The 27,497-nt window shown below is 40.9% G+C and overlaps 1 protein-coding gene and 1 long non-coding RNA gene across 45 annotated transcripts in view; one reads left to right on the forward strand and one right to left on the reverse strand.

Annotated features, from left to right (window-relative positions):
- LOC128096933 (uncharacterized) lies at positions 1 to 26,314 on the reverse strand. 2 transcript variants are annotated; one of them, XR_008213770.1, is made up of 3 exons: positions 25,839 to 26,314; positions 6,382 to 6,486; positions 1 to 4,363 (listed from the first exon to the last, which is right to left on the reverse strand). It is a non-coding gene; the product is annotated as an uncharacterized LOC128096933 (long non-coding RNA). The 2 variants fall into 2 exon arrangements; XR_008213771.1 differs by having other exon boundaries at positions 6,350 to 6,486.
- The window catches only part of Ptprd (protein tyrosine phosphatase receptor type D), a 2,293,154-nt gene that overhangs the window by 1,746,644 nt on the left and 519,013 nt on the right, over positions 1 to 27,497 (forward strand). The window lies entirely within an intron of this gene.

Below are 27,497 nucleotides of genomic sequence, written 5' to 3' on the forward strand. Positions count from 1 at the left end.
AATAGAAAAAAATTGCTTCACTAGTTATTTTATGGGTTCAGTAGAGTTACTTTTATTAAGTTTTTTACTAATGCTGTGATAAAACACCATGACAAAAATAAGTTAAGGGAGAAATGGTTTATTTTGGTTTGAGGTTAAACCATATGGCAGGTAACAGAAGCTGGACACAGGTGGTAACATTACATCCATAATCAGGAAGCAGAGATCGATGAATGCTAGTGTCCAGATAGCTCAACCTCTCCTATGCAGTCCAAGTCCAGGTACTGTATTCACAGTGGCCAACTCTTTTCATCTCAAGTGACCTAATCAAGTTAATTTACCACAAGCATGCTCTGGTGCCCATCTTCCAGGTGATTCTAGAGATAATCAAGTTGAAATCTGAGATTAACCATCATGAATGCACTTACTTCAGCATCTAGTACATTTTAAGGCATTGACAAATACACACTGCTTTTAAGGCATTTACAAAACATTTATTGAATAACTACTATGAACCAGATGAAACACAAGTGTAGTTTATATGTGTGTATCTCCAAGTAATAAAGCACACCCACATACTACCTCTGCATTATATGAAGATGTATAATTACAGTTTGTAAGCATTTTTAACCACTGGCATATTAGCAAACAACAAACACCATTGCACAGTGCACAGAGTCTGTTTACTTGGCAAAATGTAGATAAAGCAGCTGCTTCACACAACAGGCAAATGGGGGTGGAGTGCTGATTGCAGGGTGAATTGAGTACAGAGACTATATTTAGTTAGAATGTGACATCATTTAAAATTTTGAATTATGTGATTCACACATTTTCAATAATATTGGTTTGTTTACTTAAGAAAACCTGGGGAATCCAGTAAATTCCCTCATTCTTTTTGACTGCATTTAGCCAACACAAATTAAAGCTATAAAGCAAACGTTTTCAAAATCCATAATATCTACATGGTTATCTGGGTCAAAATATAGTCTTGGAACAGAATAACCATGTGCTGTAAAATATAATTGATGTTACAGTGAAGGCCAGCAAGGTGAGTCTTCATTCTGTCTACAGACATTAGCATTATGAAAAGGTTCCTTGTGGCAATTACATAGTTAGTGAAATGCCATTATGCCCATCTTTCCATGTGTTCTTGGGCCTGTGATTATATGACACTGGACATACACATGAATATTTAAAATCTCAATCACTTCTCCAGATGTTCCCAAATATCACTGTGCTTGGCCTATGTACAGAACACCTGGACTTAAGTTTTTCACTTCATTTTCTTTATCTGTTATTTGCTTATCTACACAACCTGTTTGGAAGTTCTTTCCTACCACTCACTATTGAGAATATAACCAAAATAATGAAATGCAAAAGGCTTTATCATGAAAATGTGTTTCCTGTGTTGAAAGATGCTGTCAGTCTGCTAGGTCATAGACAGATACTAGCTGTAAACATAACAAGAGAGTGAAAGAGAAAATGAAGTCATCTCCATGTTTAGGTTTATAGAAAGCACACACATTGGTATTGGTAAGGTTAGGATCTGTAAAAAGGGAGGCAGTGTCTGGGAAGACACAGATAGTAACATGAGAGAACCTTGGGTTTTTCTCCTTTACTTAAAACATCATGACCCTTAGAGACTCTCAGAGACTGAAACGTCCTGTTTTGTCTGAGATACTTCCATATTAGCACACAAAGTCGCCTGTCCCAGGAATCCTTCAGTCCCAAGCACATAGGCAATGGATAGCCCAGATCCTCATCTAGGGTAGCATTCCATTCCTCACAGAGCTGTGCTACACAGTAATGCCTAAGTGAAACATTTAGTGCATCCGGAAAGATGAAGGTTGCCAAATGGGAACTATTATCTTTGAAGATCTCGTCCACATTTCCCATTCTGTTTCCTTTTAGAGTACAGGCTTGTCTTTTTCCATTTCATTCAATACAATCAACACTTGGCTTGCACTGTGTTAGTCTCTCTAATTGATTCCATCCCATCCTGAAAACACGTTTCCACCCTACATTTTCCAGTCTTGACACAGTGGCCATTCACTTTACATCATCCTCACTGGAATCCCAAAGCTAATGCTGTGTTTCCTGCCAGACAGACCTGCCATGCTGCACCAGTTCAGAATCAGAGTGTGAAAACTTGGAGCATCCAGCAACACCTGCTGTGGACACGCAGCAGTACTTGGGAAGCAAAGTATTCATTCACACACAAACTTAACAAATAAGAGAGGCTCTAACAAGCCTATGGAGTGAAATCAAGTTATCTAAGAACTGTTTCTATCAAAGACATCACTGTACACAGGAGACATATAGCTTGCTGTGTTTTAGAGGTCAGTTTGCTGTATTTCCTTCGTGAACAAAATCTTCCAGTATTCCTAGAGTACTATACCCTCTCCACTTCCCTGGCTCCATTTTAGTTTTTGGTGTTCCAGGTCCTAGTTTCCCTACTGCTGCATATCCACAGATTATGTCTAGCTTCATCACCTGGTCCAGCTCCAAATTCAAAGAACATCCCCTCAAATACTTCGAATTTCTCTTTCTACCTTATTCTACCCCTAAAATGATTTGATTTCTTATGCCTCCTGCACCATCCAAATCATAGCCCTCCTACAATCTTAGATGTCAGGCACACTGCATCCTTTCCTTTCTCCACTTCTCAACCTAGGATCCAATTTGTGCATACAAATCTTCCCAGTGGGTACCCTTAATGTCTAACCTACTTGTACGATCTTGGCTTGGCCATCCTCTCAGAATGCTGGCTGCATCAGGCAGAACTGGGTTTTAAATAACACTTTCTGGCATGATATTAAAGAAACATTTTCATTATTTTTCTGTTTCATGTTCTGCTTTGATTATTTATTTAATAAAATGGGTATAAGAACTATATTTGTGTCAGTACCAGCAAAATGGCTCAGCAGGTAATAGGCCCCTATGGCCACTTCTGACAGCCTGAGTCCAAGCCCCGGCCCCACATGGTGGAAAGAGAAAACTGACTCTCACAAGTGTTTTCTCACCACTGTGAGAATTAATGAGGTAAAACAACAACAAAAATCTACAGATCCATTAATTTATTTATCTTAGTATTCCCATCAGTTCTGAAGATGGCCTACACCCCTCCCACAAATTCCGTAGAAGAAAACAGTTGTGAGAATTCTTGACCACATGTCTCCAATATATTGTTTGGGGCTTTGTTGGGCTCTCCACTTCCATTATTGCACTGATTCTAGAAGATTCAGGTGTACACTCAGTGAGAAGATCTGCCCTGGGGATGGGGTCAGGACTCACATACCAGAGATCTACATAAAAGAGAGTCCTCAATGGGGACTTTTCAAAACCACTCTGGAGGTGGAAGAAAATGCACCATGTTGACCTCCCACTTTCAAGCAGTGACTAATCAACGTGTCAGAGTTCATCTAGGTCTAACTGCAATTAAGTCTGACCTTAGGGACACACACTCAGCTCCCAGCAGGTGTATGTTTTCAGGAAATCATCCTCTGTGCCCTTTGATCAATTTTAAAATTACTCAGGTTTATGGTCCTGCCTGATGAAATTTAGTAACACTGACCATTGGATTCCTGAGAACAGCTGCTGTATTAGCATCTAGGCATTTGTGCTAGAGTGAATGTTATGGAAGAACTCAGATGCTGGATTGATTGACTTCATGGTTAAAAGTGCTCACTCTTCTTCCAGAGGACCTGAGTTCAGTTCAAACTTCTTAACTGCCTGCTTAACTCCAGTTCCAGGGGATCTGACAACCTCTTCTGGTTTCTATAGGTACCAAGACACATGACATTCATTCACATAGACACAAACATATATAAATTAAAAAAAACTAAAAGAAAGAAATCACCTCTCTGTATGTAATGCGCATGGATAAATCTGACTGCTAAAAATCCGAGACAGCTGTTGCCCAACAGCAGCTTGCTGCTGGCCCATGGCTAACCTAACTTCTCTGTCCCTGGTCGACATCTGTACAGTGCTTTTAGGATTTCGGTGAAAATTAACATAATTCAACACAACATATGCTCCATAGTGAGTCCTCAGTAGTGGTGTCCACTGTTAATCTAACTGGCACCATTAAGACATTACAAAGAATTAAAAGTCTATCAGATCAGTCTTCTATTGTGTGCACATTTCTGTGTGATTTCAGTGCACTCCTGCACGAATCTTCCAGCAGTAGTACTATTTCAGATTGAATTCATACATCATCTTTAAAGTATCTTTATCACACTCCCTTGGAAAGAGTGGGGTTTTTTCTTTTTTTCTTTTTTTTTTAAGGGAGAGAAAGGCAACGCACATCTGTGTTTCTGTGAAAATTCTAGAACTCCTCTGTGTATTCTTCATAACTTGTCTGTACAGTCTTTCTATTTCCATTCTACAAAGAAAACAGACTGAGATATAATTAAGAGAACAAAATCAAATGCACTATAAGTAATTCTAAATCACCTTCTAATCTCCCCCTACCCCCGGCGTGGGGGTAATTAAAAAAGACTTGTCATTTTGTCTTAGTTTTTTTTTCCCTAAAATGTATGACCATGAATAGGTTCCCTCACTACTCTGACCTGTAATATTCAAAGCTATAAAACAAGGAGACTGGGTTGGATCACTTTTAAGAACCTTTTCAAAATTATAAGTTTAAAACAAGGTACAGTAAAATGTAAGTAAAAGTCAATGGCATCAAGAACAAAAGGAATAGCCACTTTTCTTTCTTCAGCCAATGTGTTTTCATCTTGAAACCATGAAGGAAATTGGGGAAAGATAGAAGATCTTGAAGGTTCTTGCCCTAATGTACTTTTCTAATGTTTGTTGTTTTAAAATTTTTTTTATTTATTATTTTATTTTTTACATTCATTTAGTTTGTGCGCATGCACATCCCACGGTGAACATGTGGAGGCCAGAGGCAACTTTTAGGATTTGATTCTTTCTATCCGTGGGCTCTGAGGATGGAATTCAGGTTGTTGGTGTGGGTGGCAAGCAACTTCACTGCTGAGCCGACTCATCAACCCTAGTATTTGCTCTTGAGTTGACGTCAGAGATATGATCCTCAGGATGCTGATGCTCATCTCTGCCTCCTAGTTTTCTGCCGTCTTGTATGTCGATAGTTTAATTTCACCCAGTAGAATATAGCTTCTTTACTGCTTTGAAATCACATGGTGCCTTCTTTCTACCATCTCTCTTCTTTACAATGAGGGCCAACAGGAGTCCACTAAGGGTCCAGAACAATGTCTAGAAGGGTACACCAAGATTTACTTCCACAGGAGGAGCAAACAAAGTATAGGGAAAAAATTATGTGTAGATGGATCTGTAGCTTCCTGTGAATGTGTTTCTTTTTCTCTGTTATCTCTTCCTTTTGTTTATCAACTCTAATTGTCCTTAAGATCCAAGCCCTAGAAACTTTTTAAGGCACTGCCCCCAGTGGCTGCCTCTCATTCCTCCTGTGTGCTATCCTCCCACTTTTTCAGAAAATCCTATGTAGTGCAGGAATAGGGCACAAGCCTATAATCCAGCACTCAGGAGGCAGAGGCAGGAGGGTGCCAAGTTCAGTTTCAGCTTAGGCTACATAGTAAGACCCAGTTGCAAAAAAAAAAAAAATATTGACTTCATTGTCTATCTGCCTGTCTTTTGTTTCACTTTACATCTCTATACATATAATCAGCACACGTACTCATAAGTGGTAGGTAGCAGCCACTTGCCTATGCTCTCCTGCTGTTCTGTGCTGCAAAACTGTAGATCTGGATCATACTTATGTTCAGAAAGCTTGTAGAAAATAAAAATTATCATTCAAGAAGGAAAATACACTTTGTTTTAATCAAGTCTAATGGATGTGACCCAACTCCTAGCTATATTAGTCAGATTTTTACCTTATAAAATTATTCATGGAGAAATTCTGTTAAGACCAAATAACTCTATTGAATTTTAATATGAATTTATGTAGATATTAATATATAGCCCTTTAAGGAATGATCTTTCCCACTAGCGTCTTAGCTCCTTGAGAGCAAGGACAATATTTGATTTTTTTTCCACTGTGTCCCCCAGTGCCTGGTCTAGAGTCAGTGCTTAATAAGTATATTGAATGTATTTATTAAATAAGTAAACAAGAATAGGAATGAAGAATTGTATCTGTTACTCAAATAAGGGAGCACCATGTGTTGCCAGCCCCTGCTACTTATCACAGATGACCTTAGAAAACATACTGTAGGCTAATGAAACAAAACTGTTCAAATATCTCTTTATTCGGTTTTGGGTCAGCATGTGACTATACAAAAGAATAACCACTGCGTGTTAGTTATTGAGGTTGAGAACAACAGCTGTGGTTGTCAAAGGCAAAGAGTGTAGTGACCTGGGCTGTTTGTTCACTTACCTAAAGGTGATAATTTTTCTCCTAATACTGACCTTCAGATTAGACAGTAACAATCAGTTCTGAGCAGTAAGTGTTTCGGTACGTTAAACTGGTGAGCAGTAAGTAGTTGATGGTATACGGTACTATATTGTCAGCTTCTAGAAAGAGAAAAAGCAAAAGCAAGTGCTGGCAATTTCTATAAATAACACCAAATGGATATAAAGTAGAACTACAATTGAAGAATTTACTTAGAAAAACCAATTTGAGAGAGGATCTAAAATCTTATCTGAGACCAGAGAGTTGACATTAATATGCCATTTTTATTTTCGGTGAATATAAACATGGTTACCATCCTAACTTACAGCAAACAGCACCAGGTACCATACTGGTGAGATAGCCAGTGGGCCTCCTCAAACATGTGTCTGAGAAAAGCCAATTGTGTCTAGCTTATCAGCAATGCTACAAAGAAAAGGTTGAAAATGTTTGTGCTGAGAAGTCTGACTGAACTGCAGGCTGTGGTGGCACATCAGAAATCCTAGCATTTGACGGGCAAGAGGAGACCCACAAGTTTAAGACCAGCCTGGTCAATCAACATAGTGAGTTCTAGACCAGCCATGGCCTAGTCCAGCAAGGTCCTATCTCAAACCGAACAAAATAAGCAAATCAAAACAAAACCTAAATTCTGACTTAAGAAGTGACATCAAAGCTCTTTTCTTTCTTTCTTTTCTTTTCTTTCTTTCTTTTTTTTTTTTTTTTTTTGTGTGTGTGCTTTGAATCAGTAGCTTTCCTCTCCTTGGAAGTTACTGTGTCTTAAAACTCTAGACGTATTTTGAATGGTCTCAGAGGAGGACAGTGAGAAACTTGGCTTCAAAATTTGAACTATCTTCTCTCTCTGTTTCTTTGAGGAAATGTGAAGAAACCCTAATGAGCTTTAAGTCTGGAAGATTGTCATGACGACTTAAAAGCAGGAATTCTAAAATTCAGAATTCTGTTTCCAGTTATAAAAGCTAAAGAATATTCTGCTGTTACAGGGGGACCTAGGACAGCTTTAAAGGGGATTCTCCATCCGCTCCAACACTCTCCTCACAGCTAACAGATCCAGTTCACCTGCCCTCTTAATGAGCTGATGAAGGGACAACTGCAAATGCATGCAACTGACTCCTGTTTTCCACACACAGCCAGGGTACAACAAACGTTTTATATCACCAACCATGAGAATCTAGTGAGCACAGAGAGAGAATCACAAGTCTCCCCAGGGAGGCACAGGACTAGAATCCACCAGAGCAGCCAACTGTGCTGTGAATGTCAAAGGGAGGTGTGGAGAATGGAATTAGCTGAGTACTTTTCTTTTCCTCTGAAGCAGATCTAACCATTTCTTATTTCCTTTCTTTCTGCCATCATTGTTCTCTCTCATCCTGACCCTGGTCCTACAGTTCTGCACCATGTCTTTGGACTTGTCTGGATAGTTATAGAGACAGCTGCTAGTATACTAGGTGCAATAGTAATTTTCTGTCCCTCCCAGTATTTTCTATTTTGGGAATGAAGAATAGCACAGAAGATATGATTAAGACCCAGTCTACTGCTTTCCAGTCTCCACAAATGAACCGGCCACTGGGAACACTAAGGCACAATGTTTCCTGGAGTTTCGTCAGATAAGTTCTAGAGAAATGAGATCTTGCAATGCATGCCAACAATGACTTACATACAGCTTTTCTGATGGTTGTAAAGTATTTTGTCATCAACGCAGTGCATAAGATTCCCAGTATCACAACTTCTTTTAAGAATATCAATAGCTGAGGTGTAACTGGACCCTTCTTACCATTCCAGGTGGATCTAAACTACTCATAGACAGAATTCCACCCTTAAACACCCTTACTTTACATTTTTATTCCACTGAGCATCCTTTTTAGCTCCCTGTTTAAGAAAGTGAGAATTGTCTGGGACCTCCACAGCCAAGAGCCAGGTTAAGCTCCAGGAGTCCAGCAGAAGAGAGAGAAGAGGGATTCTATGAGCAAGGCTCATCAAGATCCTGATGTGGAAACCTACAGAGAAAACCAAACCAAGCTAGTAGGAACTAATGAACTTCAGACCAAAAGCCTTGGAGCCTCCATGGGACCAGACTAGGCCCTCTACATAATGGAGACAGTTGTGTAGCTTGATCTGCTCAAGGGGTCCCCTGGCAATAGGATCAGGATTCATCTCTGGTGCATGAGCTGGCTTTTTGGAGCTCACTACCTATGGTGAGACACCTTGCACAGTCTTGATGCAGGGGGAGGGGCTTAGACCTGCCTCTACTGAATCGAACAGGCCTTGCTGATTCCCCATGGGAGGCCTTATCTTGTGGGAGGAGGGAATGGGGAGTGGGTTGGGAGAAGGAGAGGCTGGAGGAGTGGAGGAGGGAAGAGAGAGGAATCTATGGCTGGTATGTAAAATGAATAAAAATTCCTTAATTAAAAAAAAGATATCAAAACAAAAGGAAGTGAGAACTGACTTATCTAAGAAGTCTCGGAGACACTTGTTTGAGGTGTTTACCTGTGAAGGGCAAAGGGGAAATGAAGACACAGAGGCCTTTGTTTATTGGCTGGCTTCATCTGTTTGAGTAAGATGGCAATGAAGGTTATCATTTTTAGAAAATATTGGAGAATAGGTGAGGTTCAACTGAGATCTGAGCATTCTTTTACATCTTTTCTATAAAGGTTTATTCTGTAAATGGAAAAAAATGTGAATTTTTGTTATTTAATTTCTGTCACAAAAAAGAACCTGTAAAAGATCAGAACAACGGCCAGGTGGTGGTGGTGGCGGCGGCGGCGGCGGCGGCGGCGGCAGCGGCGCACGCCTTTAATCCCAGCACTTGGGAGGCAGAGGCAGGCAGATCTTTGTGAGTTCGAGGCCAGCCTGGTTGGTCTACAGAGCGAGATCCAGGAAAGGCGCAAAGCTACACAGAGAAACTCTGTCTCGAAAAACCAAAAAATAAATAAATAAAAATAAATAAAATAAAAGATCAGAACAACAACAGATAATTTTCTTATTAAAATATGCAAGAATATTTTCCTTTATAGTAGGGGAGATAAACTACTACAGTAAAAGCCCCCCTGAGTGTCACTATCTTATAAAATGCTACAAACATCTAAAAATGAGATGTTTACCTATTCAGGTGGATTCAATGGTACTTCATAAATGATTAATTGGTTGTAGAGGTTACCCTGGGCTATTCATGTTTGACTTCTTGGAACAAGGCCCAGCTTATGTTTCTTTTTCTAATTTGGCTAATACAAATATTTTAAATGTGAAATAGCATGGTAGTAGCAAGGGACAAGGGACATATTTAAAAGACATGTTCAGGCCAGGTGTAATCCCAGTACTGGAAGATGGAAAAGAGTACAAAAAGATCAAGGCCAGTCGAGGCTACACAGGGACCGCCGAATCATTACAAAACACAAAGAAAAGGAAACATTTAAAACAAAAGTTACTTTGTCTACATGCTAAGCCATGACCCTGAACTTTTTAACTTTGAAGGTATTTCCAAAGAAGCTTGTATTTTTCCTCCAAACAGTAAAAACTTCTTGTTTGCCAAGAAGACAAGGTCAGAGAGTGAAGATTTATGCAGTCCTAACCATGAGTAAATGTGCTGAGTTACTGTTGAATGTAAAGTCCCCAAACTTTAAAGGTCAGAAGATTCCCTCAGATTATAAACAAATGGGTTCTTAGTGAAGAGGTTTCTGCCAGGAACCAATAATGAAACATTTACCCAGGAAAGAATGGACTCCACATTCTTCTGAGAATGCTGTAGAGCAGGGGTTCTCAACCTGTGAGTTGAGACCCATTTGGAGGATTGAATTATTTTTTCACAGTGGTCATCTAAAACCATCAGAAAACACAGATATTTACATTATGACTTATAACAGTAGTACAATTGTAGTTATGAAATAGCAATGAAAAATTTATAGTTTGAGATCACCACAACATTGAGAAACCATATTAAAGGATCACACAGCATTAAGAAGGTTGAGAATCACTGCTATAGAGTGAGTGTCATAATATTGTCCTGCATAAGTCTCACAATGGAGGCTGAGAGGTGCAAGCGTTTTCCTGGAGTCTCATATTTTTTTTTTCCTTGAGAACTGGGTTCCTTGTCTGTTCCCAATTTTCCCAGTGAAAGGAAAAGTTTGTAGTTTGCAGGTTTCTAGCAGCTCCCCAGTGGCCCCAAGGTTAAGGTTAATAGAACCCGTCTGAGGTGAGCTACGCAGTTCTTTCTTTTTTATTTTTCCTACTAGCTCAGATTAGAGTTCAGGTCCTTATATAGATCAGCTGTACTCAAATTCTTGACAATCACCCACAGGCCCACCCATGAACCAACCAACAAAGACTATCCCTTAAAACACTCTTTCCAACTGATTCTAGGTTGTGTCTGGTGAAAAATCTAAACATCATAACACCTCATAAGAAATCCAGGCATTATACATTGGTATTTCTTAATTTTTGGCTGAGCATCATAAAAGAATCTCGGAGAAGTAGCATTATTCTTTCATCCCTCTGCAACCACTATAAGAAGTGGGCATATTTTGGCTATTGTACATAGAGACTGGTGCTCAGGGGGTTTGAGGGATCATGCTCTGAATTGCTCAGCTGAGTGGCAGAGCCAAGCTTCTAGCTACTCTATCTGAAGATACTGTTGTTGTTCTAATCCCTGTGAAGTGATGAAATGCACTGTAGATGTTGAACATTGTCTAGGGAAATGAGGTCATGTGTGGGCTAAGCAGGGTTCATGTAAGCATCCCTGTAGCTAAGTCTAGTATTCCACAGCTATCAGCTCTCTGTCCTTCTACATACATGTGTGGGTGCACAAGACATGCTTACTTTTTGTCTGAAACAGGATGTTTGCTGGTCATAAACGCTGAGAGATTAGGAACTGAATAAAATTGTCCCCTAGCCACTCTTCTAGTTTTGAGTTATGTTAATTTTGATTTATCTGGAACTTCCCAGAGAGCTTTCTTCTCACCACTAGAAAGACAAAGAAGCAAATGTGTTATTTATTGCAATGAACTCTTTAAAGCAAAACCAGAGAACTTTATAATTAACTTTAATATATAAGTGATTAATCGGTTGTTTCTGAAAGCCTAAAATGGGATTCTCTTCAGCTCTTCTTCAAATTAAAGTTGAGTTCTTCACCTTTTCCTCCATTCCCTTCATCGTTGTTAATGACAGCACCTCTGTCTACCAGCATCCTAAACAGCTTGAGTTCCCTCCACGGTGCCACCATCCCTCCATCTTGGGCGATCCTCTCATTCACTAGAAAATGCTGATTTTTAATGTTTGGAAAGTTTCATTAGAATCACCATTGTAGAGCAAAAGTCTAGCTATTATCTCCTTGATATACATCATAAACAGTTCCTAGGAGCCAAGCTCTACATGGCAGTTTCAAGTGCACAATTCTCGGTAGCCTGCTCAACAACCTGGCAAAATAAATATCACTATCTCTGCTTCTCAATAAAGAAAGGAGGATTCTGGAAGTCTTAACTATTCACCCCATAACATACAAGGCTCAAGGGAGCGAAGGATTGTTCTCTCTGAACCCCAAAGCAATTTCAGCTTGGTGAATTAGTGGAGAGATAAGAGTTATTACAAGAACAAAGTAACCAAGTGTTGTGCTCAGAGACCCCAAGGGGAATTGATTGGGGTGAAGAATAAGACAATCCTGGCAGGTGTAAGTTGAGAGAAGGGATCAGACAGATTATGCAAGTGGGCCAATTTCCTATAAACCGTAGGTTCTTTTGATGATACACCAGGTGAGAAACTGCAAAAACAAGTCTGTCCAATTGTTACCATACCTTAGAAACATCTACAAGGAACAAAGAACATCTGGCTATCTTGGTTTGAAAATAAACTGCCGATCAAAGCTTTCTGTTGGCTGGATCACCATGCGAGTCATAAGAAAGTCACTGAACCATGAGCCACTGATTTTCGCAGTCCTTTAAATGAGGATGGTACATGGAAGGTTCAGAGACATGCCCAATGCAGAAATTCCCAAGAAGAAAAAGTGATTACAATTGTTTAAAGTTACATGAATACTCCAAATCTAGATTGGATGTAGTTGAGTCCTCAAAGCCTGCAAGTGCATGTAAACACCTGTCAGTAGATAAAAAACTATCTTCTAAAAAGTGAACTTTTCCAGGAGAATTGATTGTACCAAATGTAGACAGGGATATGCAATGTGTTTTCCCTGTTCACATTGGGTGGTCCCAGTCCTAGAAACCTCTTGCTGATGGCTTCCCTCTCTTTTCTTATTCCTCATATTTCTCTACAGGGTTGGAGATGATACATGAAATTGATACCAGTAAGACTATCCTGCTGATTCTTCTATTCTCTAGAATCAACCACCTACAATTTGAGGAAGTCCTCCTCTTGTTACAATTGATTGAGGCTCACAGTATAATTTTTATGTTTCATTCATTAAGGTGAAATCAATCAAATAAAGAAGAGACAGAGTGAGCCATTTACTCATCTATCATTGCCTCATTCAAAGGTCAACACATATTTGTGATTGACTTTAGAAGTGCTAAGTGTGATCCTAGGAACTGGAGTTCTAAAGAAAATCAAACCTTTTTAATCCCTGACCTTGGGGAGAGTGGATTTTAGTGAAGGAGAAGGGAATTAAAGTAATAATAAAAAGGAATCATGTCAACAGGACAGCTGGCAATTATCAATCAGAAGAGAAATTAGGCAGGGCAATAGGTCAGTGGTGATGGGGTGATATTTTATGTCACGGGGTCAGGGTGTGTGGCAATCTGTATTCACATTTGGAATTTATTGACTGCATTCATCAAGCTGGCATTGTGTGAGATAGAAGAGGAATACCACCGAGTCCCTGACCTTCAGGAGCCCACAGCTCACTGGAGAACCTCACCACCTGCTTCATTAAGCAGACAGATTGGACATCTTGGGGCATATTGCTGTAGTAATGTACACAGTGACCAATCTGAACAGATTGCAAGTATGCCAATTCTCATAGTGCTTTCCATAAAATAATTCTCCCTTCAAGTAAACATTTCAGCTGGTGAGTAACTCTGTTTTCCACCAACATCATTCATATCTGAGAGTTTCCTTAATGCAATGACAACTTGTTTTTCTAACTGGTTGCCAGAGATGTTTGGGCCCTTATTGAAATGTACTTGCTTAGCTCCTCCACAGCAACTTGGCTGGTTTCTTGTTGTACTGGCAAAATGCTGTCTCCTGTACTGAAAAATTTGTTCTTTCTGAAAAATATGGACTGTCCCTGGATGGGTTTCATTAAAATTTAAGATTAAAAAATACAGACTTTTAAAGTGACAACAGAAGAGAACTTTGTATTGACAAGATTTTCATGAATGTAGGTCACATCCTAGATACTGTGCCATTTTATCCCATTTCTATGGTTGCTTTGTGAAGATACCTGGCTCAAAATTTCCTTATTCACCAAGAGTACAGAGAGAAGATCAATTATGGATTAAAAAAAAAACCTCGCTTGTATAAATAAACAATTTTCTTCACTGTCATTTTAATACAAATGTCTGTCCCCAGCCTTACAAAGGTTGTAATAACAACTCATTGTTAGCAAGATAATTCAGTCATGTGACTAAGCAACACTGGGCAGAGAAGTCTTTGTTTTCCTGGACTTGAAGCCTTTTTGCTAGGAGTGAGATCCTATCATACAGTTATTTCTGAGCAGAAGACACAGACTTGTTGCTTTCTCTGCTCAGTCTCTAGGCTTCTTCTTCCAGGCTCCTTCTCTCCATCAGTTTCTCTCCCTTCCCATCCTTATGAGATGATGCAAAAGCGAAAAGGATTTTGATGAGGCTGAGACATAGCACAGGTGGTACCATTCTAGTCTATAGCTGCACTTTTTGTTGTAGGTAAAGCTGAATTTGTGGTGGTCTTTGATCAGTTTGTTTCTGTCAAAGGAGAGGAAAAAGCAAGAGCCTGGGGGCCCTTGCTGGTGATAGATTGCATTGTTGCTGTTTTGAACAGGGTGCCATCTTGCAGAAGACAGTTCCTCCCCAGCAGAGCCTCCAGATGATGGTGCAGGCTTGCACTGTAGGCCAGCTGTAGTCAAATGCCTTATTTCCTAACTGTTTTAAACAGTGGGTCTGCGCAGTTCTTCCTGCTTTGTATTGGTGAAATCTCACACCACAGTTTGCATCCTGTTTATTATTATTAATTATTATTGTTTATTTCTTGCAATAATAAGTAATTTGTCATAAGTTCTCTTTTCTCTACATGTTGGAGCCCTTCACCTCAGTAAAGTTTTCACCCTACCATGACATTTTTATACAGCAGCTCCCACAGCTATGACCGTGTCAGCATCTGGGGTAAATGACAGACAGGAATTCTGTTATCAAAGTTACTTCCAAAGGCCATGAAAGTCAATCACTGGATAAGATCAAGAACTTAGTTCTAAATATAAACTCTTTCTCAGCATTTGGAAGTAATAAATTCTGCCAAACTCAAGTTTTACCCTAAGATTCCCCATAGGAACTCTGCTCCTTCCTAAATATTCTTTTTTCTAAGGACTCATTCAAGGTGAAGTTTATCTCATTGAATGCTAAATTGCTGATTCTATGCCATATGTATGAGCCCATCTTTCTTGGGTGATACTGTGTTAATGTAAAAACTTCATTTTTCAGCTCTGAGAAAGTTCTTTCTCTGTGTACTTTGTGGGGTAGGGGTTTACGTAATAGTAAGGATGTACCCAGGGCTGGCAGCTTTGGCTTGGTTTTCCAGTTTATTTGTTTGGGTTGTATTTTTTGAACACGTGCCCAGGGCTTTTAGAAAGAGTGATGGGACCATTTGTACAAATGAAATTGAAAGCAAGCATTGCCAACACTTTAATTATGAGCCTAGAAACATGTGGACATATGTGATAGTTTAAAGGGCATAAGACACAACAGAGCGGAAGGCAGGGTACCTGGTGGTCTCAAACAGGATCACATAATGACTAGCTTATCTGCTTAGCAGGCAAGAAATAAAAAGGCATAAAGGCCTTTTACCCTTTTGGCTGTTCAAAGATATGGCAAAGTGCCTTGTGTCATTTTCCCAATACCCTTTCCACGCAGGGGCACTATCAGGACTGAAGGTCAAGTTCTGAGGCAGTCAGTGTGGTCACTAATGTCAGGTGACAAGAATAGTCCCTTCCCTCCTCCCACAGTGTTCCTTTCAAGTGACTAGAGGTGGCAAATCATGGGGTATTGTACCCCCAAGTGTGTGTGTGTTCACGACTGTGTCATAACCCTTTCTGTTGCCCACAAGGAGCAATGCCAGGCTCCCTGCAACCTCTCTCTGGTGACAGATAGATTCCAAGAAACTGTGCCCAGAGGAGCTAGGGAGTTGTTACCCACCGAGGCCTTACGAAGGCTGGTTGGTGAACCAAAAGAATTTGGAAAGTTTGAGCATCAGGAAGAATCTGGTAGTTGATACTCATTTTCTTTTTCTTTAATGCTTGGAGATTTTTTTCTTTTTTGCTTTTGTTTTTTGTTTTTCCTCTTGCAGCTTCAATTCTGACCAATTGTGTTCTGCTCCAGACACAAAATCAAGACCCTCTCCTCTCCAGGCTTTGTGTGGAGCGGGAGTCATTAGAGGACAGAAATAATATTGTCGTCTCTGTCCTTGAAAATTGTGGTTTTAGTCTAAGGTTTTGCAAGGTTTGTTTATTGTTTCACACCATATATGAGGCTGGATTTCTAATACAACTACTATGCTGGCCAATTAAATGTGGAGAGGGGAGCAAGCTAATAGCATATATTCACTTAAAAAAAAAAACTGTTGGGAAAAGGCACACAGCACCACAGAGTTCATGGCCAATTCTCCCCGAGTGAAGCAGCTAGAATGGAAATATTCTGGCAGGTTGCTGGGTGTCCAGTAAATTTGATATAATTACAGCTGCCTGCTGAAGGACCCTGCAGTCTCTATGGGCTGTTAGGATGTTAGTTATAGCCAGGAGGGAAGTGGGTAGGATCCAAGTCCCCACAACCTTGCTAGGAGCTGGTCATTTCTATCAGAGTAGAGGCTGTTAGAATAAGCCAGCTGAGCAAGGGAGAAGTCAAAAGCTTTCATACTTAGATAAAACCTGTGGCCTGTCCCCTTCTACCACTTAAAGTAGAAAAAAGAAAGGGAGGGGGAGTTCATTGGTAAAAGGCAGTTAGCTTTATATGGAATGCTAGAATATGCTCAGTTTTACTGGGATGTCATCCAAGGAAAAAAATTAAGCAAATCAGTGAATCTGAATTGTGCTATCATGGGGTTTTCAGTATTACCTAAAAAGCTTGCCCAAAATATTGACTCCCAGGAACTAGCCCCAAGTTTTGGAGTCTGGAGCAATTAATAGTCTGGGTTCTCTGTAAAATGTGTATTTTGGAAATTTATAAGGAACACTGAAAGAGATTGCTCTCTCAACTTTCTTTGTGGACTAGAAAATGTCACACGCATTCACTCTGGACCAATAAAGGGTAGATCAGACCCACATATCTGTTAGGAACTCTTGGAGAGAGATGTCTGTTCAATATGTATTGATAGTTTCTATTATTAGAGTTCACCAAGAATATTTTTTTCTCAAGAGTATGAATTCCTGAAGGCAAAATTTGAGAGCAATTCCTTTCTCTCTCAGAAGTGGCAGTTCTTTTTGCTGTTGATTTAACTCTGCAAATAACATGCAGGTAGCCAGGATAGTTCTCATATGCTTCTGAGCAAGAAGTTCCAGTCCTTCTTGATCTTCACTCCCCAACACCAGCCATTTTCTCCCCTTTCTAATTTTGATCACATACTTTTGTGATGGAGTTTGGGCTGCCTGGAAAGCAAACCATCCTCCTCCTTTATCGGAACTGAAGAGACTAAGTCATTAAGGAGTATTTGCATTATGTTTGGATAAAAGGGTTTTGTCACCTGTGCCTTGTTCACACACACATCATAACATGATTTGCTATGCATAGTTCACATACTTTGCACACAAAGGAGGTCTGATGAATGAGCAGTGAGGTGAATGGACCCTCTTGAAAACTAAGCAATAACAAATGCTGGAAACACCACAGGAGAGTGTGAAATTTGGGCTGCCACTTAAAAATGGAATTCAGGAAAGGGGTCATTTCTTTTTACTTATGAAATAAAAATTCCTTCACAAAGAACCCAAGACTGGAAAGAGAGTAATGTCGGAGATTATCTAGTCTAAAATTTCTGAATCCTGTTTCCTAGAGTTAGCAAAACAAGCTTATGTCACCTTAACTAACCATTTGGATCACTTGAATAGCTTTTAAAACACAGATTCCAGAGTGCTGGTCCCAGAGAACCAATTCAGCTGCTACAAGGGGGTTGTGGACATAAATTAAAGTTCATAGACATTCTAATATACAGCAGGGCAATAACCACGTTAGCATTTAGCACTACAAACATTTGGACTTCGAGTGCGATACACACAATTGTGTTCCCTGAAGACAAAAATCACATAACATATTAAACTGAAAAAAATTATGATTTATTTGAGCTACAGTGTCTCACTCGGGTTCCCTGGCTAGGAGAGAACTTCTTATGTAGACCAGGCTGGCCTAAAACTCACAGTGATCTGATTCCACATGGTTGGATTAAAGGTGTATGCCATCACACCTGGCTCAAGTTTTTCAGTATTTTTTTTTTTTTCAGGCAATTGCTAGACTCCAGAAAAAAACATAGCTCTGTACAGGTCCATTCTGTCTCTGTGCAAGGGTCACACATCCCGTTTTCCCTGTCCACCATTGACAGTCTTGCAGTCTGATAACATATGTGATCAGAGGAGTTGGCCTGTGGCAGAGGCATGGAGAATGGAAAAGGAGAAAAATGTATAAAGAAAACTAATGAAAGACATGTGTGGCATGAATGTTCAGGTAAGAATAAGAATCACACATAAAACAGCACAACTTTGAGCACTTGCTTTAATTTTTCCTGTCTTTCTTCACTTTAGAACTGGCAAAGTTGAACAGTTTGGAAATCAGCAATCTTAGGATGGGACTCCATGGGAGCTGTTTTTGAGGGCAGGGAATAGCACTGAGATAAAAACGAGAAATAATTTAAGTGTCCTTGTCTCTTCTTACTGCCACCTCTTTGGAGGCATATTTTCTCTGTGACTGTGACTTAGCAGCAGACCCCTCTCTGAGGTGTCTCCCCCTGGAGTCTTTTTGTGGGGGAAGCACATCTGCCTGCCTCTCTTAGTGAGTTTCTGTGCTTTTCCAGGCTCCAGACTGTTAGGAGTCCCATGCTGGTTCTTCTCCAAGATGAATTAAGAATAAAAAGCTGGGATGCCTGGGAATGTGCAGCTCACTAACTGCTTGCTTACTATGCATGAGGTCCTCAAGTTCCATTGCCAGCACAGAGCAAACTTAAAGAAACTTAATGTTGTCTGTTGTTCTTCACAGTAGCATGAACTCAGATTCCTTAAATTCCTTTATTCTCTTCCCAGCACAGTCTCCTGGCATGAGAACATTCATGGTGGGATTAAACAAAGTGGTTCTGCAAGAGATGATTAGGTTTCAATTGGCATAAACTCCCACTGACTCCATCCAGGTCATGTTCTTATTTATTGCACTTTACTACTATAGTAAATAGATGGATGTGAATAAATCTAGCCATGGAAAGAGTTTTAGGGAGAGGAAATGTTTAATGTGATCTTTTAACCAGTTTCTGTAGCAAATTTATTTACCCTGGGAGAGATTTTTAAAGATCTTAAGGGAAGTACTGTCTATATTTGGGCAACAGAATCAGAAAAAAAAAATCAAACAATGTATAAGGCTCCTTTGGGATGGTCGGTCATGTATTTACTATGTAGGTGATTGTTGGGGAGTTCTCTGCTGGGTTTAAAAAGAAAATGCAGTTTTATGTATACAGAATTAAAGAAGAAGTCATTGGTAGTAGTGGTTGAAACTTAGTACAGAAAACTGAGCACAGCTACCTCTCCATCTGTGGATCTTGGGTTGCTCTAAACACTTGTGAGCAGTTGTGAGTTGTGTGTGTAATCATGAACCATTGAGTTCTTCTGGGTAGTAGAGTTGGCTAATCAAACCTGTGTTTTATCTGATTTAACTGGACAGTACAATGGAGAATGAACTGCAGCCCAATCAGGAAAAGATTGTGAACAGAGAATATGCAAAATAAAAAAAATAAAATAAAAAAGAAAAAGGAAGAGTTGGGCAGTGGTGGCGCACGCCTTTAATCCCAGCACTTGGGAGGCAGAGGCAGGCGGATCTCTGTGAGTTTGAGTTTGAGGCCAGCCTGGTCTACAAAGTGAGTTCTAGGAAAGGCGCAAAACTACACAGAAAAACTCTGTCTCAAAAAATCAAAAAAAAAAAAGAAAAGAAAGAAAAAAAAAAGATTCACTATAGTGGCCTAGAAAAGAGTAAAGACGTTTGTGTTGGAAAGATGGTCTTTTGACAGTGAGAAGTAAAGAGATAAAAAATAACTTAAGGAAATGAACAACTAGATAACTAATAAGAATGATATTTACTTTTAGATTCTCTTCTAGGCTTGCTTAGTGTGGCTGGTAGTGGAATTATGGCTAATTAGTTTTCAAAAAAAAAGGTGACATAGGAATATATGGTCAGATAGGAAACAATACTTACAAATATGAGGTATTGAGAACTATTTCTATCTAATAGAGTGTGCTTAGTTAAAAATAAAAAGGTCAGTGACCAGTTAGAATTATGGAAGACTTTCCCTCTTGAACTGATAAATAATTCTGACATCTTAGAAGAAAATATGAAACTAAAATTACTCTCATCAAGAATTCTGTGGAACTATGAATCCATCCAGTTCTTCTCAGATTCTATTATTTCTTATGACAGTTCTGTGCGTGCTGTGACTGGTGAAACTGAAATGACCAAACTAGGTAATATCGCCTTTCAGTGCAGGCTGAGGAAGAGTGGATGACGAAAAGGCACCTCACCAGCCACTGTGGGCTTTGAGCACAGGACATCACGCTGATTCATGCAACAGACAGTTGCTTGAGATGTGCTTATAGTCCAGGAATTGATGGTGACAAAAAGAATGTGTAGAATCTCAGGGCCTGTAGGATGCTCACAGATACAATATAAAGGCATACGTACAAGGAATAAAAAGAAAAGACGAGAGACCAAAGACAGGGTGAATTTGTTCTATTCAATGGGTGCGGGGAAACTTCATGAAGAAAGTGATATTTTACCTCAAATGGACTACTGACATTCAATTATTCTCATTTCCTCATTTCCTATCTCCACCCTGCCTTTTCTTTTTCAAATATTTATAAAATCCTACAGTGCTTGGAACACTATGATAGGAGTTTTGCTTCTCATCAAACACAAATTCCCTCAAATAGCTGAGGAACTATGCCACTAATTCTGAACTTGAGTGAAACTAAGTGTTATAAAAGAAGTGAAAAACAAAGAGAGGGGGAAAAAAAAGTAAGTAAGAAAGAGTTGAAAAATAGTAGTCATGATGTCTTTAATAACTGCTCTTACATGCATGGGGACCAGTAGGATTTGACAACCCTGAGCCCCTGTCCCAGGATATGAGGATGTGTTTGTCTCTGATAGACATGTAAGCCCCCAATTTCATATAGACACACTTCTCATTGCATGGAGATCAGCTTATGCTATTTTGCTTCTGAGTGTCTGAAAGTAATTTTCTGAAACCTGGGGAGAATGAACCTTTAAAAATAATTTCCAGCCTTTGTTAGTCCTTTCTTCCAAAAAATGTGAAAGCTGCCTTTTATTGGTGACCTTGGTTGTTGGGTGTCATATTTGCTTTGAAAGGCAGCTGGGCTTTAGGTTTCACTTTTTTTTTTCTTTCTGTTGAATCTTGAAGCACATTCTTTCATTAAGGAGATTCAGCTCCCTCCGAGTCGCTGATTGCCAGTCATTAACAGCCTGCTGCATGTCACCGGCTTGAAGATAAGAGTCAGGCTTGAGTAAATGAAACTTTAAACAAGTATTGCTATACTTTCCTATCATCCTCTTAAGGAGGACAGACTCTGGCTGGCCATGGGGGTCAATAATAAAATTATGGCAAGCAGTTTAATTTCATTTCCAGGTTCTGTGCTATGACTTTGACATCTGTCTGATACTGGAACCAAAACTTTTCGTTCTTCCCAAGATTCTTCTCTCAGAACTGTCTGAGGTTCATTTTCATTGCGTTCCCTGTTCTTGTGCCAGTCAGCGAAAGAGAGCCTGCTTCCTCAGCTTCCTCAGCTTTGGCTCTCTGTAGAATGTCCTCTAGTCAGTGATGAATTACTAGCTTTTCACTGACTTCTTAATCTTTGCCTGTACTTTAAAATATTCCTTCCTTTGCATTATGGTAAGACAAAGATACTAAACAGAATGTAAATGCCTGCTCTTACTACCTTCTCACTCATCCATCCATTAAAAATGTATTAAAAGTTGGGTCCAGAAGATGGATTAGGGCATTTACTGTCAAGACCAACCAACTGAATCTGAGTCCCCAAATCCATACAGTTGAAGGAAATGACCAATTTCTGCAATCAAGTTGTCCTTTCATATCAACATGTATACCTCCCCACAAATACACTAAGTAAATGTATTTCAAAATATTAAAAATGGGGCTGGTAAAGGCAGCTTGGCGGGTAAAAATTATTGCCCCCAAGCACGATGACCTGAGTTCCATCCCCAGGACCCACATGGTGGCAGGAAGGAATCAAGTTGTCCTTTCACCTCCACGTGCATGCTGAAGCGTGCACAAAGGTGTACGCATCAACGTGTGCATTCACTCACACATTTTTAAGTGAAAAACATTTAAAAATTAAATGATGTATTAAAATTATGAGATATAAGCAATTAAACAAAAAAAACACCTGGCAATTGTTATTTTCAATGAAAACTTTAGCATTTAAAACCTGAAGTGATGAAAATGTGCTTATGCCTTACATTAATAACTGTGTACCCATGTTTGTTAGCAACAGGAGTATTTTTAGTTTACTTTGTTTTGTTTTGTTTTGTTTTTGTGAGTCAGGGTCTCACCATGTAGTCCTGGCTGGGCTGGAACTCAGTATGAAGAGCAGGCTGGCCTTGTGCTCACAGAGATCCACTTGCCTTTGCCTCCTGAGTGCTGGAACTAAAGGAGTGCACCACTATGCCCCACCACTAGTGGTATTTAATAAGTAGTTTCTGTCATTTAAAAACAGGAGGCCTCTAAATATTTAAACTTCATAATTTTAAAAGCAAAATTGACACAATTTTCCTGTTGAGAAATACTGAAAACCAGTGCTTAGTAAATACATTAATGGAGCTTCTTGACAAATCACCTGTTAAATTTTATCTGACAGCTTGTCATATGATAATTATAAATAATTGTAATATATGACTATCATAATGCATGCAACAAAAAAATAGAAAAGTAATTAGAGTATATCCTTTGTTTTCCCCCTTCACTTCTTGCTCAGATGAAAAAAATGACCCAATGTTTCCCTTGGGTTGGGATAGCGCCAGTGGTTAATGGAATGCCCCACTCTCCTAAAGAATTTAATGGGAATATCCATTTGTCACAGTCTCATGCTGTAGTCTCCAGTAGCTGACCCAATGGAAAGTAGTATTGTAGCATAATGTCCTCTCCACAGTACAGGTGAGGGTGAGATGTGGCAACTGAACTGAGCCAGCCAACGGAGTGGCCTACTTTTCTAAGCTTTTTTTTTTTCTTAAGAATATTAGGGATTTTTTTAGATGTTGCCCTGTGGGAGAAAAAGTGCATTTATTTCATATGTGGAAAAGTATGGATGTTTGCATAGCATTGCTCTACACCCCTAACTACCTCCTGTGTACTGGAAGCCCTTTCCATGTAGATCAGAAAGGACAGGATCTGCTGCAGCCATTACTTGGTGCTGGCTTTGAACTTTCAGACCCGAGGAACTGAAACATACCACACCACTATGTAGCACTGTAGGTAGAATCCACAGCACTGCTCAGATGAGTTACTGTTTTCCATTCTTCTTTGCAGTGCAGGTAGAATTATAACCGCAGGTACAGGACTATATCTTCTGTTGCTAAGTTAAGCCAAATATTGTTTAGTTTAGGCTCTCACGTTTTTCTAATCTTTCTTCACGCTGCCTCTGTGCTAGGAGAGCACATGCAGCTGAGCGTCGCTGCACGAATTCAATCTAGGAATTTCTCTCTAGCATTTTAACTTGTAGAGGGGAATGTTTGAGGATTAAAACCATTCATTATTATTTCATTGCTGCTCTTAGCAACAAGTTAATAAAGAATGTTAGACACAACCTAGCACCTGTCGGAATGGTCTGATATTAGCTTCGGTGCTTATGAAACTACTCATGTGTCATTTGGATCTATGTTGTATTTCTCTGTTCTAGCTGGATTTCATAAAGAGCTCTATACTCCTTTCAAGGAAAATATGATTAACAAAAATTTATTGCATCTTTTAGTTTATAATTTTTCATCGTTACAGAAATAAAAGCAGTTTGGACTTGAAAAGTTATAGGTACAAAATTCTAGCTTGACATCTAGCAAGCTCTGGGAACGGTTGAATTCTTTATCTTATCTGATCCTGTTTCCCCACTTAAACTCAGAAACTAATAATATTCAGCCAGAAAGGCAAAGGTTACGGTTGGAGATAGTGACTTCCAGTCTTCTCCTTTAATAACTAGCCAAATGATCAAAGTAATTCTTTCCTACTTTTCTTCCACTGAGAAAAACAAACAACTGTTTGTAACCACTATACTTATGAAACTTTCAAAAGGTCATTATGTGTCTTTTGAAAACCAGTGGGAGCTGGCTGTGGTGGCCTACTCCTATAATCTCAGCACCAGGGAAGAGGAGGCAGGAAGATCAAGAGTTCAAGGTCAATGTTGACTACTTGAGACTTTTTCTATGACACCACACCCACCCAAGCAAAACAATGTTATATGATAACGAGCTTATTACATAATACAAGATAACAGTTGGCTACTACCATTGTGATTATTTTAAATTTCTTTTTGTATGCTTCCTGATAAATGAAAATAAAATCTCACCAGTACTTCTAGGAACAAACTCCCTTGGATGGAGTCCAAAACATACTCATAGTCACCCTAGCTGAATTATGCTCTCCAGGGGGTGTGTATCACAGCAAAGCTCCAGTGTGCTGTTCTTCACAGAATGTCAGAGCTGGAAGGGAATTAAGACAGGTCTAGCCCTATTGCTTTGCTTGCTTTTGTGTGAACAACTATCATTTTAAAATAGTCTATATTTGTTGTTCATTGATGATTTTGAAAAACAGTTTATTTTTAACCAGAACTTAAAGGTGATTGTGGATATTTTAGGATCAGGGAAATGGGGAAATGGCACCTGGGTTTGTATTCTACCTCTGCCTTAGACACTTTGTGTAACCTTATAGTCTCAGAGACCAAGTTTCCTTACCTGTAACAATGAAATGAGACTAGCCAGAAACCTGCCCACCTCTAGTGTTCTTTGGTGAAAAGATCTAGAAGGCAAAGCAGTCCATCTGCTACCTGAGGTGCTGCAGTATCAGCTGCTGTGTGCATTTGCTACCAGGGTGGTAATGTGTATGTGCCTGGCTGGAGTCTGGGATGTGTGGAGATGTCTGGTTTCTCTGCTTATTCTATCTCTCCTTCCTCAGCAGCTTCAGCCTGAATTTTTCTAAGTTTGTTTTGTACAATAACAGCTGAGACTAGATGTCACTAGACCCCTATATCTTTCTTTCTTTTTTTTAAAGATGCTTGGTTATAATACAGACTTGAACATCTAGGACCTTCTGGTGTGGAAGAAGTTGAGCTTGTCGTTTATTCCTACTGTGACCTATGTCGCTCACCTTGGTAACAGACAGCACTGAATTCTCCAACTAGTCTAACTTGCTGCTAGTGTGGGGAGAGCAAACTTCCTAGACTCTACCCAGAGAGCAGTCAGGCTTCATTGCTGGGCTCTTCTCAGCAAGGTCAGGCATGGAGGCAGAGGGTATCTTGTCTTTCTAATACCCAACTCTAGATGAGGAAAATGGGACCACGTGTTCACGAGGGAGGTGGAGGCATGGCAAAGCCAACCTAGAGTTGCTATGTTGGGTGAGAGTGATTTATCAGGCAGTTCCGATTTCTAGATTCACTCTGAGGGCATAAAGAACCATCAGGTGTTCACGATACCTGCTCAAGCTTTCAGCTTGTTGATCAAAAACTTGGTTAAACATGGCTTGGAGCTTGCACAGTAATGGGTTTCTTCCTGGTTCTCACTGTAAGGCTAACCGCTCAAAGAGGAGGAAAAGGAGGAGGGGAAAAATAAGGGAGAGTTAAGCAAGGATGCTTTTTTACTCCTGACTTGTTGAGAAACCAAAGTACATCTCACAAGACCCCTTCCAAACGATATACCTTCTTTTTGCAGTGTGTAGTGGGCAGAGGAATGCTGACCATCCATTCAGTAATTTTCAAGAGCATGGCATGCAGAGGATTGAAGCAAATATTCAGGCAACTAGAGACAATAGTCAGGATGCTGGATACTGGACCACTAGGTTGCTTCTAAGAGGGTCTGCTTACCTTTGCTCCTTCCAAGACTGTTTGGAGTCTGCAGGAATAAATGTTGTTTGCATTGGCTGGCCTGAACACAGAATGAACAGTGGAGGTGGCTTGAAGGCCCCGGCTTCACTTCACTTGACCTTTCTCTTGGTGTTCTTAATGAATTTTGATGGGCCAGTTGCCAGTGGAGGCTTCCAGCTGCTGACTTCCCCCACATGCTGGAGATCGTGTGAGTAGGGAAGAAGGTTAAAACGCCTCTTTTAGCTAGCAATCCGTACCAGGCACCTTAGCCACCCTCGTCCAACAACTGGTGCCTGTCTGGAGAGATTTTATGTTGTCTTTCAGGAGAGCCGGAGAGCAGTGCTTCGCTAACATAGGAGCAAGTAGCAGAACGCGCCCTAAGAGTTCCCACAGCAAGATTTGGGTTTAGTACTTCCCTGCCTTCCTCTCTGCCTCCAAAGTGGATCCTACAAACGTCCGGGAAGGAGGCTGCCAAGGTGAACTGGGATAGACACAACTGAGTCTCATCAATGAATGCCCCTTGTACTACTCAACTGCTTTGAACAGGGTGCGACCAGCCTTTCTTCCTCCTGTGCTTCAGGAAGCAGAGCGGGAAGCGCCCGGGTGTGACTGCACCGGGTTGAGTTGAGTGAATCTGAGAGGGTCTTTTCTGGCTGGGTGGATGGATGTCGGGGGTGACGTCACTCCGCCCCCTCCCCTTCTCTCTCTCTCTCTCTCTCTCTCTCTCTCTCTCTCTCTCTCTCTCTCTCTCTCTCTCTCTCTCTCTCTCTCTCTCTCTCTCTCTCTCTCTCTCTCTCTCTCTCGGGTGTGCGCGCACGCGCTGTGTGTGTGTGTGTGTGTGTGTGTGTGTGTGTGCACGCGCCCCTTCGCCCAGCTCTCCAGCCTGTCTCTCCTTGCTCAGCCCTCTGGCCCTCAGTGAGTCTGTGGTACAGATTGAGGGTTAGCCAGCGGGCGCGGCGGGCCGGCTCTCCCCGCCCGGGACGCACCCACTCACACTCAGGAGCAGACGACACGCACACACACAATCCCCAAGCGCTGGGCACAGCGATTCCGTGGGAGCTCCAGCAGTTATGAGGATTTTAGAAATCAGCCAGACAAGGAAACAAAGGAGAGAAGCCTAGAAAATTACTTTCCTGAGCTCCCCCATTTCATTTCCCCACCAAGGCACCTCGCCTGCAACTGTGACTACCAGGTTCCCGCCAGGTTCAAGGTGTGGGCCGGCCACCCTTGCCCCGGCCCGGGTTGTGCAGCCCCGGACCCTGCTCCCGGGCTGCGGGGCCCCTCTCGCCCGCTCCCCCTCACCCCCGAGGGCCTCAGTGTCGGGTTATCTCACTCGCGCTTCACTTTTGGGGGGAAGAAGACAAGAACCGGAGGGAGGCGCTGAGGGGGGCAGCCGAGTTGCTATTTGTGGCCAAAGAATCTGCTTTAAAAGCAGCAGCGGCAGCAGGAAGGAGGAAACAGGAGAGGCGGAGGGAGGAGGCGAGACGCGGCCGGACCCCCCAGCCGCGCGCCGGAGCCACCGAGCGCGAGGAGGAGGAGGAGGAGGAGGAGGGCGCGGAGGAGCGGGAGGAGCGTGGAGCAGCGGGAGGAGCGGGAGCAGCGGCGAGCGGCGGGCGCCGGGGCCGAGGACGCGGCGCTGGCGAAGGGAGGCGGGGCGCT

The sequence above is a fragment of the Peromyscus californicus genome, unplaced genomic scaffold (assembly GCF_007827085.1).
Source record: "Peromyscus californicus insignis strain IS unplaced genomic scaffold, ASM782708v3 Scaffold_5__1_contigs__length_169319896, whole genome shotgun sequence".
Taxonomy (NCBI): domain Eukaryota; kingdom Metazoa; phylum Chordata; class Mammalia; order Rodentia; family Cricetidae; genus Peromyscus; species Peromyscus californicus.